Source organism: Nicotiana attenuata, unplaced genomic scaffold (assembly GCF_001879085.1).
Source record: "Nicotiana attenuata strain UT unplaced genomic scaffold, NIATTr2, whole genome shotgun sequence".
NCBI lineage: Eukaryota > Viridiplantae > Streptophyta > Magnoliopsida > Solanales > Solanaceae > Nicotiana > Nicotiana attenuata.
This window is the reverse complement of record NW_017672549.1, coordinates 54,835-74,601: the sequence shown is the minus strand read 5'-3', so window position 1 is coordinate 74,601 and position 19,767 is coordinate 54,835. Positions and strand designations below refer to the sequence as shown.

The 19,767-nt window shown below is 39.2% G+C and overlaps 1 protein-coding gene across 4 annotated transcripts in view; it reads right to left on the bottom strand.

The window, feature by feature from the left end:
• LOC109213630 (MADS-box transcription factor 23-like) overlaps positions 1 to 18,382 on the bottom strand; it is a 44,400-nt gene extending 26,018 nt beyond the window's left edge. For 2 of the 4 annotated variants that reach the window (XM_019377442.1, XM_019377445.1), the window contains exons 1-2: positions 17,708 to 18,382; positions 11,938 to 12,063 (exon numbers count right to left, since the gene is read on the bottom strand). The gene's annotated coding sequence lies outside the window, so the exon portion shown is untranslated. Of the gene's footprint in view, positions 1 to 11,937; positions 12,064 to 12,289; positions 15,650 to 17,707 lie in introns of those variants that run through there. The other 2 variants (XM_019377443.1, XM_019377444.1) reach the window with 2 other exon arrangements.
• Between the last annotated feature and the right edge of the window lie 1,385 nt (positions 18,383 to 19,767).

Below are 19,767 nucleotides of genomic sequence, written 5' to 3'. Positions count from 1 at the left end.
AACCTACATTGGAGCCCACTTTCGATCCCCGAAATCTTTTGTCGTTATTATGTAATTGATAAAAGACACGATTCAAGGCTGCCTCGTGGACTTGAACGTGATTTGTGCTCGATTTGGTTGTAAAAAAGTCGCTTATTTTCTCCGGTCAAAAACATATATATATATATATATATATATATATATATATATATATATATATATATATAGTTCGTAGTAATCTATTCCATGATTTTGTGTGTGTGTTGTGCTATTTTTTTAGCCAAATTTATGTTATTTGTAGCAAATGTTTTTGAAAATATTTATTATGCCATTGTTTTAAGTTGTTGAATATTTTATGTTAGTTGGTTAATATTATTATGAATGTAAAACAATAAATATGTACCTTCAGTGTCCATCAGTGTGCTTTAGTGTTGTCCTTTAGCGTAGAACAATAAATACATTATATTTTATGTTAGTTGTTGAGTATTTTTACAATTGTAGAATAGTAAATATGTTCCTTTAGTGTTCTTTAGTGTCATTTAGCGTAGAACAACAAATATGCACCGTCATTAACGTATAGTAATCAATTACGGATCATATACTAATTAATTAACAATTGTATAATAAAAGTATTATTTGATAAGAATCAATTAAAACACGATAAGTAAAATAAATTAAATATTTAATATTTTTTAGCTGATGAATAAAATAATTAGTTGTCAGTATAAAAGATACCTTGCCGAGATTTTTGCCTTAAAAGATAACGAATTAACATATAAATTATTACGAAAGAAATAAATAATTAATAATATATATATATATATAAAATAATTAATAAAAATATTTAAAATTATCTCGATAAGTTAAACAAATTAAATATTTAGTATTCTTTTAATGACAAATAAAATGAGAAAAAGTTGTCAGTACAAATAAGACCTTGTCGAATTTGAGTCGTAAAATTCTAAAAACTAACATATAAATAAATACTTTGTATAAAAATAATTAGTAATATAAAATTTATGAATTAAATAATAATATAAAATATAGCAAGATATTTTGAGACGTTAAACGAGTAAAGTGAATAATATTTTACTTAATATTATTCAATTTGCAGATATCATTATGGATCGCCCGACTGTTCATCATGGACATGTTTCTCGTGAGCTACATACGCTCCAGGCGCGCCATAGTCCTTCACATATCTGGGATGGAGAGTTTCTTAGCCAGAACTTCCAACCGAGATGCATTGATAACTTTTGGGAGTTTGTTGAGGTCGCTCGGTTGTAGTTCGATTAGCCCTTAATCACGACTCTGATTGAGCGTTGGAGGCCTGAGACACATGCATTTCATTTACCTACCGGCGAGGCTACCATCACGCTACAGGACGTGGAGGTATTTGTTGGTGTTCTCGTTAATGGTCTCGCTGTCCACTACCCACCAGCGGTTAGGAAGTATAAGAGGAATGACTATTTAGAGATGTTGGAGAGGCTCACTAAATTCCAGCGGCTGAGCAAACTGCAATTAGTGGCGTTAGTAGATTACATCTGTCACCTCTTAGGCAACACCTAGAGGCGCTTCACCAGCAGATCACAGATGATATACCAGTAAAGGCTATTGAGCGGCAGTCAAGGCTGTGGCTTTTGATGATATTTGGTGGAATTCTTTTCCTGAACACTTCGGGGAACCTTGTGAGCCTACGTTTCTTTCCTTATCTGGGGCGCTTAGATGACTTACCCATGTACAATAGGGCTGGTGTCATTCTAGCATACCTTTATAGGCAGTTGTGCAGGGCGTCAATGGGTAGCATATCAATTCTTTTCATGATTATCATAGATATACTATAAAATGCGTAATTTTACGTCCACAATAAATATTAGGTTAGGGCTTGGGAGAGATTCTTGAAGATGCAACCTCCTCCTCGACCGCTAGCTCTAGATGCACCACCTTTGCCACTTCTACCACGTGCTAGGAGGTTGGTAGATAGGAGAGGCCGTTCCCGCGACGTCAAGGCTCGACATTATCTCCCTCTTTACAGGGATATGTTGGATCTACTGGATGCTGCTCGGGTAAATATTTGACTAAGTACGTTTATTAATGCTTAATTTGTCTTGCGTTTACTTGCTATTATTGTGTTTAATAAATAGTTCATATGGAGCCAATATAGCAACAAGTTCATTGCTAGTTTTCCAGACTATTGCTCATGAGGTCAAGTTGTGTGGCTATCTGAGGTCCCATTTATATGTACCGTTATAGTCGAGCATCATCAGTTCGGTAGAGTCCTGCGATAATTTGGTCAGCGACAGCATAAACCTGTTCATCCCAGTTGGCATGCCACACATTTCAAGTAGGATGAGCGTAGTAGAGTTGACCAGGCATACTTGGCCTGGCTAGAGGCCCAGATAGAGGACTGGGATCAGAGACAGTTCAGGACTCTGCCAGACCCTGCACATGACGGTGTTGATAGTGAGCATGAGTACATGGCTTGGTATCGTTGTATTACTCACACTCTGATAGGTAATCTCTATCATCGGGAGGGTCGTGGGTACATTCCATACGCCGGGAGGTACGAAGCACTGGTATGTTGTTTGATATACTTACGTATAATTTTAGAATTTTTTATCTTCTTTAATTAATATATTACATAATATGCAGGATATTGGATTACACCATTTTCACCAGATAGATTTGGCGATGCAGCAGCATGTAGGCAACGGAGCAGCATTATTGCACCATTGGGGCATCAGGTTTCTGTGCTTGCTAATGCCACATTGGTAGTTGCACGAGCGCATGCACGATTAGGTTTCGATGCAGCGTATGTACCGTCTGAGGATTACCATCATAGGCCAGGCGTGCCCCCAACACGTCGTAGACGTACCAGGCATGTTTAGAGAGGAAGGGGTGGCCCGCATGGTCAGGGTGGTTGGCACGAACGGGGTGGCCAGCAGCACTGAGGCACACGTGGAGATATTGGTGAGGATTTGCCAGGTGACATTGGTAAGGCACACGATGCTGGTGATGATATGCCTACATTCAGAGTGTTGTCACCGGGGACTTCATAGTTTACCCCGACGGCTCCATTACTGATCGTGAGCACCACATTATGTCGTTTGATAGGGATGAGTAGTATCCTATTGGTCTAATTTCATCCCACATTTTTGTACGAATATCTTCAAGATCCCTTGTGAGAGCATCCACATCCGACATACATGGCAAGTGATTAAGGTAGGAAATCTCCCTTGAATGAAAGGGCACACGTGACTCATACACTGCTGGTTTAGCGGTAGGTGGAGTCTGCATATACGGAGCATGCTCAGTTGTGGCATCATGCTCCCTCATCAAACCGAGTTGCTCATTCTCACTCTCATCTGTGAAGTGTGGTTCCTCATCGTCGCTCTCATCAGGAAAGAGCGTATTATCTCTAAACTCGTTATCGTTGTTGTGATAATCGCCGTCATCTTCCTCACTTTATGCATCTGCCATATCCTGATTTAATATATCGTCATCGCGCAACTGAGTTAGGACACGACCGTCATGTTGCTCGTTTTCAATGTACAACCAATAAAATAATGAGTATTTTAGAGTCATCCAAACATAATATATTAAATTTATCTTTTAACGTACAATTCATAATTTGTAGATAGCCCATGATGCACATTATCGAGTTGTTGAGGACTCGCGGATGGACCAGCATGATCCACACCTCCAAAATTAGGTATATTTTGGTTAATAACTTATAAAAGTCATATTTGGCCGCTAACCCCTATGAAATATATAAGAGTTAGTACAAATATGATACATAAAATGAACAATTATACTACAACAAGGTAAATTGAATTTTACCACTCGGCCTGTAAATTATGCAAACTTGGCGACCCTTTATGCCATTGCATTGGGGAGAAATTATGTTCTCGCTCCTCATTAGCCCGTGGAAATAAGTTTAGATCTGTCCAGACTCTTTTATACGGAACCTTTTCGGATAAAATAACTCCAAAAACATCACCAGATGGTTGAGTGTTATCCATATTTTGCGGAACATCAATATTGTTGATGTCTTCAGAGGTGACATATATTTTCAGCATTGTTAACACAAGAACATCCCCGTGTTCATCTGATTCCTCAAAAAGATCTTGCATGGTTTCATCATCTTCGATGTTAAACTCGGCATAACAAGCAACCCCTTATGGAGTAAGCGGATACGAATATCTATCGATTACCTTAAGATTAACCGAACGTTTACTCACTCATTCTTTTACAAATCAAAGATACCAATCTGTTGTACTCCAATGTTACTCCAATTCTTAACAATACTCTATAGAGAACAACTATAGTGTATCGAGTTATTCTCCACCACAACCTCACCACCCCAATATAATGCAACCCTACTTTTTTCGCTCATCAGACATTGTAGCAAAATTAAAAAAGAAAAGGTATATACTGATGAATACTAAGTGATACAAAGGACACTGAATAATAATTTTTTCAGAATGATTTTTTGAAGAACGGATGTTCATCCTTAAGTAAGCAACTATTCAATGCAAGGAGATGGCATTTGCCAAGTATATCCAATGTATACATGTGTTGTACATATAGAATATATAGTACATGCACTATACTTAACAATTATTATGGGTTAGCAAATATCAGTAGAACACATGTGCTATACCTTAACGGGGTAACTGACAGTTAAGGTATAACGCATTTAAAACATGCGCTATACATAGAATTGTACTCAAGACCTTTTTCCACCTATTTCTGTCTCTTGAGTCGAAAGGCAACCTTTTGGTTTCAGACTCATTAACCTTGTTTAGATCATATTCAGAGCACCTAAAGTTAAAGGTTGGAAAGGATAACTTATGTAAAGAAATATATGAAAAGAATAAGTTTTGAACGTTTAGCTTCCTGCTTTCATAATTCACGTATAGATTAGTTGTGCGAGATACTTATATATTTTACTTTAAGGATACTTGAATATATTTTACATCATACGAACTTGCTCTCTACTCTAATCGAGGGAACCCCGTCAAGGTCACCGTCTTGGCGTGAGAATCCAATATAGTGTGATAAGGTGACAGCCAATCCATACCCAAGATAACATCGAAATCTACCATATCGAGAAGGAAAAGATCTACACTAGTCTCAAGACTCCCATTGGTAACCACACACAAATGATTAACACGATCTACAATAATAGCATCTCTCACAAGTATGGACACATACACAGGAGCACTCAAAGAATCACGAGGCACAACCAAATATGAAGCAAAATAGGATGACACGTAGGAATAAGTAGAACCCGAGTCAAATAGAGCTGAAGAATCTCTTTGGCAAATTGAAATATTATCTGTGATAACAGCATCACATGACTCAGCCTCCGGCCTGGCTGGAAAAGCATAGCATCGGGGATGGGCCCCAACACTCTGAATTATATCTCTAGGATGGGCCCTAGCTGGCTGGCCTCCACCTCTAGAGGCCTGACCTCCACCTCTAATGGCCCGACCTCCATCTCTAGCTGCCTGACCCGTACCTCTAGTTGGCTGAGTGGGCGGTGAAGCACCCGGTGCTGGGACCATGGCAAGAGAACCTTGATGTTGTGAGCTGCTCGATGCCCGAGAGCAAAATCTAGCAATGTGCCTCGGATCACCACAAGTATAATAGACCTCGGCTGATGTGACTACTGACCCAGAAACTGACCTTGTCGACCCAAGTAACCACCCTGAAAGCTTTGGAGGAGAGGTGCACTAATAGGAGCTGGTGGTGCACTGTAGGCTAGCTGGTCGAAATAAGACATATGAGGGCCACGACCACCTGAAGCACTATAGGATGCCTGGAGTGCTGAATGAAACGGCCTGGGAGGATGACCTCTACTAAAAGTACCCCTGCCTCCAGATGAGGCACCACTGAACCCACCGGAATGACGAGGCCTCTTGTCAGACCCCTGACCTCCCTCCTGTGGAAGGACCATCTCGATTCACCTGGCGACATTGGCAACTGTTTGAAAAAAATCTCTCTCGGTCTCCTTGGCCATCTGCAACTTGATAGGCTAAGCAAGTCCCTCAATAAACCTCCTCACCCTCTCTCTCCGGGTAGGAAGCAGAAGCATAACATGATGGGCCAGATCTACAAAATAGGTCTCATACTGAGTGACATATATGCTACCCTGCTGAAGACGCTCAAACTGCCTGTGATAATCCTCTCTCAGTGTGACAGGAAGGAACTTCTCAAGAAATATTTGAAAGAATTGGTCCCAAGTAAGAGCAGGTGACCCAGCTGGTCTGGTCGATACAAAATCCTTCCACCATCTCTTGGAGGAACCCATCACCTGAAACACAAGTTCGTGGAAGGATTTTGTATCGACTAGACTAGCTGGGTCACCTGCTCTTACTTGGGACCAATTCTTTAAGATATTTCTTGAGAAGTTCTTTCCTGTCACACTGAGAGAGGATTATCGCAGGCAATTTGAGCGTCTTCAGTAGGGTAGTATGTCTGTCACTCAGTATGAGACCCATTTTGTAGATTTGGCCGGTCATGTTATGCTATTGCTTCCTATCGGGAGAGAGAGGGTGAGGAGGTTTATTGAGGGACTTGCTCAGCCTATCAAGTTGCAGATGGCCAAGGAGACCGGGAGTGAGATTTTTTTCAGACAGTTGCCAATGTCGCCAGGCGATTCGAGATGGTCCTTCCACAGGAGGGAGGTCAGGGGTCTGACAAGAGGCTTCGTCATTCCGGTGGGTTCAGTGGTGCCTCATCTGGAGGCACGGGTACTTTTAGTAGAGGCCATCCTCCCAGGCCGTTTCATTCAGCACTCTAGGCATCCCATAGTGCTTCAGGTGGTCGTGGCCCTCATGTCTTATTTCGACTAGCTAGCCTATAGCGCACCACCAGCTCCTATTAGTGCACCTCTGTTCAAGAGCTTTCAGGGTGGTTACTTCGGTCGACAGGGTCAGTTTCTAGGTCAGCAGTCACAGCAGCTGAGGTCCTGTTATACTTGTGGTGATCCGAGGCACATTGCTAGATTTTGCCCTATGGCATCGAGTATCTCACAACATCAAGGTTCTCATGCCATGGTCCCGGCACCGGGTGCTTCACGGCCCACTCAGCCAACTAGAGGTAGGGGTCAGGCAGCTAGAGATGGAGGTCAGGCCATTAGAGGTGGAGGTCAGGCCACTAGAGGTGGAGGCCAGCCAGCTAGGGCCCATCCTAGAGATGTAATTCAGAGTGGTGGGGCCCAATCCAGATGCTATGCTTTTCCATCCAGGCTTGAGGCTGAGTCATGTGATGCTATTATCACAGTTAATATTTCAATTTTCCACAGAGATTCTTCAGTTCTATTTGACCCGGGTTCTACTTATTCCTACGTGTTCCTATTTTGCTTCACATTTGGTTGTGCCGTGTGATTCTTTGAGTGCTCGTGTGTGTGTGTCCACTCTTGTCGGAGATGCTATTATTGTAGATCGTGTTTATCGCTCATGTGTGGGGACCATTGGGAGTCTTGAGACTAGTATAGATCTTTTACTTCTCGATGGTAGATTTCGATGTTATCGTGGGTATGGATTGACTGTCACCTTATCACGCTATATTGGATTGTCACGCCAAGACGGTGACCTTAGCCTTGCTGGGGTTGCCTCAGTTAGAGTAGAGAGGGATCCCTGGCCATGCTACCAGCAGAGTTATCTCCTATGTGAAGGCTCGGCATATGGTCGAGAAGAGGTGTCTAGCTTATTTGGCTTATGTCCGTGATTCTAGTGCAGAGGTTCTTTCCATGGATTCAGTACCAGTTGTTTGTGGGTTTCTAGAGGTGTTTCCTGCAGACCTACCAGGGATGCGATGCCACCCGATAGGGATATTGACTTATGTATTGATTTGGCTCCGGGCACCGTATGGGATATTAGGTCATCTAGTGTTCTAGAACCTAATTCTGTATTTCGAAGCCTCAAATATCTCATTTTAGCATGCCTCAATTTGCATGCGTAGTCTGGGTTTTTTTCAGAAAGCTTTTATGTTAAAAACTGAAGAAATATGAATTTTTGCCTTAAAATCCATCTGAGTTGATCCGGATCCATATTCTGACGGTCCCGGTGGGTCGTATGGTGATTTGGTACTTGAGCGTATGCCCCGAATCAAATTCGGGGGGTCCCTAGCTCGAGTTATTGCATTTTGTTGAAATTTGAAAGTTTAAAATCTTAATGACTTTGAAAGTTTGACCAATATTTGACTTTATTGATGTCGGGTCCGTATTTTTGTTCCAGAATCCGTTATAGGTCCATTACAATATTTATGACTTTTCTGTCAAATTGGTGAGAAACAAAGTTGGTTTGACGTGATTCAGACGTCCGGTTGTCAAAATAGAAGTTCTGAGTTATCATAAAAATTTTATTTGTGTTCAATTCGTAGTTCTATGTGTTATTTTGGCAATTTGATCACGCGAGCACGTTCGTATGATATTTTTGGATTTGTGTGCATGTTTGGTTTGGAGCCTTGAGGGCTCGAGTGAGTTTCGAATAGGCTACGGAGTGAAGACTTAGGAAAGTGCTGGTGTGTTTCAGTTCTGGTGCAGGCCTCAGACCTCGCAATTGCGAGGTCAGGCTTTGCATTTGTGAAGAGTAGCTGAGGCACCTCAAGTTTGCATTTACGAACAAGGTTCGCATTTGTGAAGTGGGGCTGGGAAGAGCTTCTTCGCACTTGCGATCATTTTGGTCGCATTTGCGGAGGGCTCACTGTTCTCAATTGAGAACTATTCATCCCAATTGCGATGACAGCAGAAATAGGGTGACTTCGCAATCGGGATTGTTTCTTCGCGTTTGCGAACCCTAGGTCATAAATGTGACATCTGCAACTAGGCAAATAGCTGACAAACAGGATTTTCTCTCATTCTTCAAATTTTCAAAACAAGATAACCCCAGAGGCTATTTTCCCAAGAACCCTTCTTCCCCAATCCATTGGTAAGTTATTCTAACCTATTTTCTTTCAATCTTTTATTACATTTCATAAGATTTCAACCTAGAATCTAGTGTTTTCATGGTGCAAATTGGGGGTTTGGGTAGAATTAGGGATTTTTTTAAAATTGGGATTTAGACCTCAAATTGAGGTTGGATTCCATAACAAATTACATAACCAGGCTCGGCAGTGAATGTGCATTCGGGTTTTGGTCCGAATTTTGGGTTTGGACCAAGCGGGTCCGGGAGTTGACTTTTGTTGACTTTTTAAAAAATGACCTAAATTGAACCTTTTGCAATCGTGGGTAGTTCCTTAGGCTTGATGTGAATTGTTTGGTTGGTAATTTGCTAGATTTTATTGGTTCGGAGGCTTGTTTAAAGGCAAAGATTTGGTTGATCTTTGAGTTGATCCTTTGGAGCGAGGTAAGTGTCGTGGTTAACCTTGACTTGAGGGATTAGGATTTGTTTGTCTATATGATACATGTTTAGATGTTTGGTACAACGTATATGTGAGGTGACGAGTACTTATGCGTTGTTGTCGGGTTAAAGCATGGGGGTGGGACTTGTTCCTTGTAATTTATTGCTTACTTTGATCATGTAATCCATGCTTAGACTAGTTACTATTAAATTGATCGTTCTTCCCACGTTTATGGGCTTTTTTGATAATTGAGTATTGTTTCTAATGCTGAGATAGGTTTATGGAACCATTTTTAACATAAGGCTTGTTCTTGTTGATTCTATCTCCCTGTTGTTACTTGTTCATTGTTATGTGGTAAAGGAGAGTATTAATGCACGAAGGGTGATTCCATGCCGTATGTGAGTGTTAATGCTCGAAGGGTGATGCCGTGCCATATTGTTTTGACAGTTAATGCACGAAGGGTTATGTCGTGTCGTATCTATTATTTTTTATGAAAGTGAGTGTAAAAGCACGAAGGATGATGCCATGACGTTAGTATTGTTTTACTGTGAGGTTGAGAGTAAAGGCACGAAGGGTGATGTCATGCGGTTTTGTTCATTGTGTTTACTCGTTTTACTAGTTAAAGGCATATTGACTCTGGTTATCATTTCTGTTGTAATTATCGTATTTTGTACCCCTTTCGCATATCCCATCCCAATAGTACATGTTTAGCTGTTATTTGTTATTATCTTGTACGTATACTGTTATCTGCACATGTTAATTACGTGGGTGTCATGTCATAGCCTCGTCACTACTTTGTCGAGGTTAGGCTCGACACCTACGGAGTACATGGGGTCGTATATACTCATTACACTCTGCACTACTTGTGAAGACTTTAGTACTGGCCCCGCTAATTGTGAGGCGTACAAGCTAGGATTTGCTCATTGGAGACTCGAGGTAGATCGCTAACGTCCGCAGACCTTAAAGTCCCATCCTATTTTCCCTATTTTACTGTTTCTTTTTGTTCAAAACAGTTGTGTTTATTTTAGACCCTATTTGTAGAAATTCTAGAAGCTCGTGAGTTGTGACTCCTGATCCGGATTGTATTAGATGTTATGGGCTTTTATGCTATTCCGCACTCAGTTTTAGCTTCTATTTGGCTTAATTGATCCTGTTATTGAAATTGAATAAAATTGGCTTAAAGAATCCTCTAATGTTGGCTTGCCTAGAAAGTAAAATGTTAGGCGCCATCACGTTCCCGAAGGTGGGAATTTCGGGTCGTGACACAGAAGCTTGGCTCCAAGATGGCAAGATCTGCACACAAGGTGAAACCGTGTAGTATGAGTACAATCGACCTCATATGCATAGTAACTATCCTGACTAACCTCGGTGAAGTAGCGACTAGGTCTCAGGTCAGTGATACTCACTTTACGTAACTTATTTAGCTCAATAACATATCTATGTACCCACCAACAATATAAAATTGAAGCAAGAAATACAGATACAACCAAATAAGGCACATAGAGAGTGTGTGCAAGTCTCTTAACAATTCAACATATAAAGAAGTTATGCATTTGTTATCAAATAACAAGTCAACAATTGCATATGGAGAAGATATGCACAGTGCTATTTCAATCTAACAACTCGACATATAAAGAAAATTTGCGTCTAACATCACCAAATCATCAAAGCTTGTATATAGGGAAGATATGCGTAACATGTCAAAAATTCTTTCACAGTTGCATAGAGAAGATATGCATGAAATATCATATCAATCCTTCGACAGTTGCATATAGAAAAGATGTGCATGAAATAGCAAGTAATCCTTTATCAGTTGCATAGAGAGAAGATATGCATGACTAGACAAGTCATGTTGCATAAATTCATATAGAGAAGATATGTACTTGATTAATTTCTTAAATCCTGAGCATTATAAGGCATATATACATTCTAGGACTAGCATACAAAGATTACACGCAGTAAAAGAATCATGTATACACCTAAGGAGTTTTCATATAGAGAAGATACAATAAATCCAATCACTGTCCAGTTTCCATAATCTGCGTGTACGTCATCAAGGAGAAACATGAGAGGACGACTCTAGAGGGATGGATACTTATCCACACGCTGCACGAACAACTCATGTGCTAACAATCCGTCCTATCACATAGAAGTATATACAAGAGTACATATATACCATAAACAATATCAAATTATGTACCCATGCACTGATAAATAACATGCTAAGGTGTATACTTGTGCTAAGTGTTAAATTATAGCTTAGATTAGGCGGATACGCCTCACGATAGCAAATATTATGCTCGAGCAGGGAATCAACTCCTACACAATGATCTCTAACATGATTCACTAAGTTCACATAGTCATACAAACATATAAAGCATGATAGCAAGAGGAATAATATCAAAATCAAGGCATAGTACAACTTAAAGACTACTGCGGTCATGAATCATACATAGAACCTGTATATATGCTCTTCGCATCTCACATATTTCAATCAGACAAATACAGTCATATCCTAAGGGTTAATTCTTTCAATAAGATTAGGCAAGATGCTTACCTTAAGCGGGTTAGTCTGAAGCTCCAAAATTATATTTCATGAGAAATTACCTCTAACTGGATCAAATCTAGCCAAACATCGACCAAGGAAGTCCACTAATGCCGTCGGAAACGATCCCAATCCATAATGTTTCGATCATTGAAGAAATTCCCAAAAGTCAACCCGGGCATGCGTGCCTGAAATTCGAAACCAATACTAAATCTAATGACCCATAACTTGCCGAGTCAAAATATATGATTAGATTCCAAAATCAATTCCAAATCGTCACTCAAATCTCCTAATTACACTCTCTTCAAGTATAGACAAAATTCCAAATTTTTTTCTTCAAAATTCCACGTTTTAGGTGAAGAAATCAATGAGTAATAAATATATAAAACCAAATCCAAGTGAAAAATCACTTACCTCCAAGGTAGTAGTGAAATTGCTCTTCAAAATCTCCTCTTCTCAAAATCTAGGGCTCAAAAAATATGAAACAACGGGTAAATTCTGAAATAACTACTGAATAAGTCTGCCCAGATGTACCCTTCGTTAACGTGGAAAACTATTCCGCGTTCGCGAAGCACAAAGTTATCTCCAACAAAAAAAATCTCCTTCGCGTTTGCGAAGCCTAGCTCACGAACGCGATGACCGGCACACCCAACATATCGCGAATGCATAGCACCCTACGACCGCGACACACACAACTCCCACTCTCCTTATGCCAACGCGGTCCAACACATGCGAACGCGAAGGCCTTCATGCATAGGCCTTCTACGAACGACATCCTTCATTGCAAACGTGATTCACAAAGCCCTCCAGCTGACCTAGCTCTTCGCGAACATGATACCTGGACCATGATCACGATGCATTACCTGAGACCAGCAAACCAACAATACAAACATCATCTAAAATGGTCCGAAATCACCCCAAAAGTCACCTGAGCCCCTCGGGACTCCAACCAATCATACCAATAAGTCCAAATACATTATCTAAACTTATCCAAAGCTCGGAACATCATAAATGACATCAAAACCAAGAAACAAAGATCAAGATCATTCTATTAACATTCAAACCTTCAAACCTAGCCGAATGCATCCGAATTAGACTTAAACATTCCAGTTCTTAACCAAACTTTGTACACAAGTTCTAATCAACCAAACGAACCTACATAAGGTCTCAAAACCAGAATATGGGTCCGATAACACCAAAGTCAACTACCAGTCAAACTTATGAACTTTCTAAATCTTCAATTGCCAACTTCGACAAATAGAGCCAAAAACTTCTAGGAACATCCAAATTCAAATCCGAACATACGCCAAGTCCAAAATCACAATTCGAACCTATTGAAACTATCAAATCCCAATTCTGAGGTTGTTTATTCAGAAGCCAAACATTGCTCAACCCTTCCAACTTAAAGCTTCCAAATTGAGAATCACTCCATTAATTCAAATCCGAACCACTCGAAAATCAAAATCAATCCTGCATAAGAGTAATAATACACCATAAAAAGCCGATTGAAGTCTCAAATCAAGGAACAAGATTCTAGAACTCAAAACAACTAGTCGGGTCGTAACATTCTCCCCCACTTAAACGTATGTTCATCCTTGAACGTGCCAAAAATCATTCCAAAGTCATTAAATTACTGTATAAACTCATCATACGCATACCAATGGGTGATCCCACATCACTACAATCCATATAAGTCCATTAGCGCAATCCCGACAGAAGCTTCTTTCTTCAACCTTAGCCCATAGACCTTAGAACCAATTTTTAGCATCCGGAATTCTTTGTAAGATTCGATTCTCGCACATAAACACCGTACAAGTCTCAACAAGCTGCATCAAGCCACAACCATATTTCCAAGATATAAGCACACGATGTACCAAATAACTCATGCACCCATAATGACTCCCCAAAATAACACTTCTCTTTCAAAATAACACTTCTCTTTCCTACTACACTACAGTCCCCAATCAAAGCTCAACCCAAGAGACCCTAACATGAAACCACATATGGCACGTAACCCAATCCAATACACCAATCCACGTGGTACCCTATGAACCATGATGCCCACAATCAACAAGCTCATGTGTATCAATAGCAAGCACACGAAGTGCGTGACCATAACCATGGAGGAACGGATAGAACAATATACCACCGACATAAAAAGCATGAATAGGGTGAAATAAGAAACTCGACACCCTAAAATCCATCTCGCTCAAGTCTTGCCACAAAGCCTGAACAGAACCACATCATGCGTGTGAATATTCAAATAGTCTCACAATCCATCGTATCATAATAGAGCAACACATGAAATAAATCAGGGCACGTATAAAATCCATTCCACCAGATGGCACAACCACAGTAACTGATGCTTAAGAGTGAACAGCCCCGATCTGATATAGAATACACATTCTCATTAGGCCTACCAATGGGCCCCAAATAAATTCAGATCATCCCAAAATAGGTAAATAACCTTTCAAAAGTTCATATTAACTATCCATAACATATACCATCAGCTGTCTAACTCATAGTATTTCTTCACAATTCACAACCAAGGAATAGATTGCCTCTGAGAACATCCCGTCTCTAAACTTTAAGAATACAAAATTTCCATATTTGATCCCAACTCCACCACTCAAATGATGGACACATCACTCATACACAATCACTCTACGCAAAATACTCCCATGAATCATCCGCGCCACGTAGCAAAACCTTAATATAAGCAGTCAACAATTGGGCGCTTACCATAATACTAGTCAAGCATCCACAAGTAAAAATACAATGCATGTTCTACAACATACACCCTTCTCGGCCGATACCAGATAATGACAACATTATCTTAAACATGTGAAATCATCCATATTGTCTAGAACTCATGACCTTCCCTTCGAAACTGAACTACAACCTTGTACATGCTAATCTCAATCCCACATGGCCCACCGTATATATCATGCTATCATATGAAAACACAATAATCCAATATCAGCTCTAGATTACAAGTACGATAGACAACCCATCAACCATAAGCCTTCACTTAGCTTAATCCCAGAGAACATCGCAACCGCAACAAACCTTAAACGCCAGTAGAAGACATCAACCTCGAGTTGTGGTCAAATCTATTATGAACTCTTCAGAAATTATTTTCACATAACCAAACCATTAAACTGAATCCCTCTAATTCAACCAAGTCACACAAATTGCCAAACCCAAAATTATTGCCACAAAACACCTGTAAAGCCTCACGATACCAAGGAACCGATCATTTTTATTACTATGCTAATCCAAACTAGCGCCAAGCTGACCCTATCTCTTGATTTCTCCTATATTACCTTCAAAATAACACTTCTCTTTCCTACTAGACTACAGTCCCCAATCAAAGCTCAAACCAAGAGACCCTAACATGAAACCACATTATCCTAAGGCACATAAACCGTTGTATTCCCTCTGAAGTACCCAATAGTACCACAAACCGAGATGCCCACTCTAAAGAGACCTTATATGAATCTGAAGCCGTTTCTTTCCTTTCCCTAATACTTAAATGTAGAATCAATGATGATATAGAAATACCGCAAGTTTAGGCAGTCTCAAATTTTGATCATGCACAAATCTCGGAACCCACAAACACCACTTATGAATCTTGAAAACATTAGAACCTTCTTGACAGTCATTCACCTTCCTCTAATCTGCCACGCACAGCCGATATGGGCCAAATGACTTGTGCTCCACAATCCTACAAATACTTCCAAAAGCAACCCCAACTTTATAAGACCAAGTGAATCCCTTCTCCTTGCACCCTACATCCATAAAGAATATCAAACCTGAATCATTCCAGGATGTATATATATATATATATATACACACACACATATATATATATATATATATACACACACACATATAGTACATCGTGCATTCAGAAATTTCCTTGCCCGCAATATCCTCGAAGTCAACCTCTTCAAGTCATAATTGATCCACTAGTATGTTCAGTCCAAAACTAATATAACACCTGACCATGAAATCTGATCGTTGATAGTAGACTCCTCCACTCGGCTCAAATTCATATAACATAACATCTGATAACCCACAATACTCCTCCTTCATAACTTCCAGGATCTTGTATTGTTATCCAACTTAATTCATCACAAGTTAATGTAGCACTAGTCATAAAACTCTCCAAATCATTTTCCTCGTGCATACTCATTGTCACACCTCCTTTTTACCACCTGAAAGGGATATATAAGGGAGTTTTTCATATTAAAGTGACATAAATCGAAATGGAATTATTTTATTTATTTTCAGATTCGCCACTTGGAACATTTATGGTGTCCCAAGTCCCCGGTTTATTTTTTTAAATTCCAAATCGAGAAAAATCGACTATATTTAAAAGTCTGCGAAACCAAAAATTCTGGATAAGGAATTCTGTTAACCCAGGAGAAGGTGTTAGGCATTCACGGGTTCCGTGGTTCTAGCACGGTCGCTTAACTATTAATAATTCGCCTAATTATCTGATTTATTACATGTTTAAAACCCATTGTGCATTTTTAACTTATAACCGCTTTTAATTATTTATGGATTTATTTCTGGAACAAGTCACGATTGTCGTACACTTGCCGTTTTGGAGCACACCGCAAACCATGCTACATGAAATGCACCCGCGATTCGCGACATGTTTATTTTATTATTGTTCAAATTTGTTGTGGTCGGGTCACATGAAATGCACACCGAAATTTGGGAATTAGGCATCATAACTATGTCACTGGAACCGTACCCATAATCACGATGGTTTATTAATCGCGGCTAAAGCAACACTACGATATTCATGAATTAATTGTTCAATTCCTAAGATTAGGATTATTATAAGGCTAAAATTGAGTACCGGGAATTTTAGAGGGCATAATGTGACTTAGTTAAAGCTATGGGACCAACAAACTATTTATGCCTTCATTACAATTCTAATGAACTGCACACATGAGGGATCGAGAAATCCCACAGAAAAAAGTGATTAAGAACCAAATTGGTGCTGGCTTTGCTCCTACACAAAATGGTAATAACTCTACAACTCTGGAAATGTATCTAAAGATGGCCTCCATTTCTTACTTCTTTTCCTTCCCCTAAAGGATCGAACACGAGTTTTTCCAGATTGGAGATCTTTAACATTATTAACAAGGATTTCTAGCTGCTTATTTGTCAATACAATCTTGACTTTCTGGCTCTTACAACTATCACCATTACTGGAATAGAATTACGAAACGAGATAATAAAGCTCTGCGTATCTTAGCTTCTGTGTATGCTGAGAGCAAATGCTTTTCTCCAGCACTTCATATTCTTCCTCAGAACTCAGAGCTTTTTCTTTCTTGAGAGACGGAGATAATACTAGTATATTAATGCAGTTTCCCATTATTAATTGCATGGAAATTAGGACAAAAGAATAGCTCAATATAGAGAGAGAGAGCTGCTATAATATGAATACCACGTCCTAGACAAAGAAACGTGCAGGCCATATTCAAGAGCTTCCTTTTTTGTCTAAATGCAAAGTTAAAGCATTGTACAATTTGCAGCAACAAGAAAGATTAAACTATTACATGGAAGTCAAAATACTACAATTATTTAAATCAACAAGACGAAAGAGAAACAATCTTTTAAATTCCCATATATCAAATTTCCATTCTTGAATTGTTTCTTGATATTTAATCAAAAATTTCACAAACACTCAAATAAGCTAAACATATACTCCAAGAAAAGATAAACCCACATCCAATTGTTTTCACTTTGCCACAATACAAAATCACTATAAAAAAAAATTTAAAAAAAAACAGTAGCAAATAAATAAATAACCTGAAATCTCGAAGCAAGCAAAACTCAGCAGAGACAAGAGCTATCCAATTGAGATGAAAACAACAACCAACCGCAGTTGAAATCGGAGGAAGAAAATTCGACGCCCAGGCGAATCGCTTCGAGATCAACAGTGAACCAACACAGCTTCGATTTTAAAACTCTATTATTCTTCCATTGTTTTTCAAGCTTTGTGATTTTAAGATCTTCATTCGAATTTGCAGCTTTATTTCCACCGTTTGTATTCAAATCGTGAGTGAGTGAGTAAGAGGGCGAAAATGGGGGGAAGGTTCTGAGAGAGATGAAGAAGAGAGGTTGTTTTTGTATCATTCAAGAGTGAGAGCAGAGAGCAGTCCTCCCTCTTTCAGCTAAACGGCGCTGGCTTCTTTCAGATCGGGGGAGGGGGGGGGGTCTTCATTGATCTCCTAAAGCTTTGATTTTGGGGTTGAAAATGGTATTGAAAAAGAAAATGGGAGCTGGTTTTGAGATGCGCCGTTTTTGCTTTATATTTTTTCTCCAGGGAAGGTCTTCTCTTATTGTCTAGGTCTGTGTGTGTGTGTTTTAGAGAAAAAGAAGAATAAGCCTTGGGAAGGAAAGGTGTTGTGCACCGTTTCCTCTATTTTTTGTCTAGGAGCTCTAGAGCTAATTTTTTGGGAAGCTGCCCCCTTTTAATGTGAGGGATCTAGGCCTGATTTTAGTAAATGGGTTTAAATGGAGGGGATTTGGGCCGGTTCGGGTCGGGTAGGTTAGAGAGGTGGGCTAGGCAGATATGAGGTAATTGGGCCATTTAATTTGAGCCCAATCTGGTTTGAATTTCAAAAACAGCCTTTTCCTTTACTTTGTTTTTCTTTTAATTTTAAAAATCTAATTGAATTAATTAAATAAGCTAAATAAAATCCTAAATTAGGCTCTAATTTAAATTATTTTGTAAAATTAACCTTACTTATTTTTACTAATTTAACACTAATTAATTTAAAACTAAAAGCTAAAATGTGGACATGACTATTGTAGTAATTTTTTTTTTGTAATTTTTGTTTAATGAATGCAATTAAATTATGAAATTAAATTCCTAAATTCAAATTAAACCTTAGATGGCATAAAATTTAGAATGTGACAATTTTTATGATTTTTCTATGATGATTTATTTTAGAATATTAAAAATGCATGAAATACAACTAAATAATTAAAAACTCCTAAAATTCACTAAAATTATTTTTGGTCTATTTTTAGGAGCTATTTCCATGCGGGGCAAAAATTAGGTGCTCACAGCTGCCCCTCTTTGCTCGGAAACATGAAGAGTTTTTGGGCAAAGATAAAGTGAACAACTACGAGCAATTTTTGCCCGTTTGAAACTCCATTTGGAAGCATTTTGAAAAAGTTTGACCGAACCTTGCTTTGGAGGCTGCCTACATATCCTTGGCTATAAAGGAATCAGGTCAGTGTAGTTCTGAAAATTTTGGCAGCTAGGACTACCGAGGAACTATGATTTCACTGCTGTTGCTGCTCTTTTTGCTTGTTGAGCTCCTTATTACACCAAAATGAAAAATAAAAAGCTAAACTAGCTAAGCCTATCAACTACGAGTAACAAGATTCCTATCTTTAAACCTTCTAAAGCTTGATCTTGAGTCTTGGCTGGTTCTTCCTGCATACTCTGATATGAATCTTGATGCTCGTTAGCTGCGAACGTTGGTTCATTTTTCTTCAGCTTTTCGGATCAAGGAGGGACATGCAGAGCATGTGACTCCGATCATATCTTGAGCCGTGCACATCTTTTCTCCGCTTCTACACTTAGAGCTCACTTCTTTTCTTGTTCTTATTTTCTTTTATTTGGATTGAGACTTCTTCTTTTGGTCATCTCAAACCATCGTTCCTTATGGTAAAAACCTATTAAGGCACCAAAACAAACAAACAAACGAAATTTTTCTGTCCCAGTTTTCATTAGAAAAATTTCGTGAGTTATTGTAACAAAAATCTAAACTACTTTTTTATTGAAAGCAATAAAACCAGGATTGTGTATCCTTGGGAGAAAAGAGATTAGGGAGTGAAGCCCTATATCTAAAATG